Consider the following 499-nt stretch of genomic DNA (forward strand, 5'->3'; position numbering starts at 1 on the left):
CCGCGCTCACAAGTGAAACACAGGCTGGTATACTTCTGATTCATATCATATGACTAATATAACTGACTGAAATTGTTTTTACATCTCTTCCTCAATCATCACAATTCCGTCAGCGATATGCATGTCTGTGTTTGATTGACGTTATATAATTTTACACGCAAGCATGTCTGAGGGTGGTTCGCCATGACGTCGCGTGCGTCGGCATGCATCCTCCAAGCAAAGCAATATGCGTGGAAGACTGACTATAATGCATGCCCTGCAACCTTCGTCCTAATGCAAGATAGTTCTCAGCATGTCACATTACGGGTCTGATTGATCACCGTTGCTGCCTCGTGACCTGGACTCGGCCGCTTATTGTTCCCTGGTCCCCGGAGGCCGCCCAAATCACTGTCACTCTCGCTCAGGTCAAGTGGGAGGCGGATTGATGTGAGAGGAGGAACCGTGTGCGTGACTTGAAATTAAGCGGACTTTTGCGGATATACTTTCATACACATTCGTT

This window comes from Penaeus monodon, chromosome 31 (assembly GCF_015228065.2).
Source record: "Penaeus monodon isolate SGIC_2016 chromosome 31, NSTDA_Pmon_1, whole genome shotgun sequence".
Classification (NCBI taxonomy): domain Eukaryota; kingdom Metazoa; phylum Arthropoda; class Malacostraca; order Decapoda; family Penaeidae; genus Penaeus; species Penaeus monodon.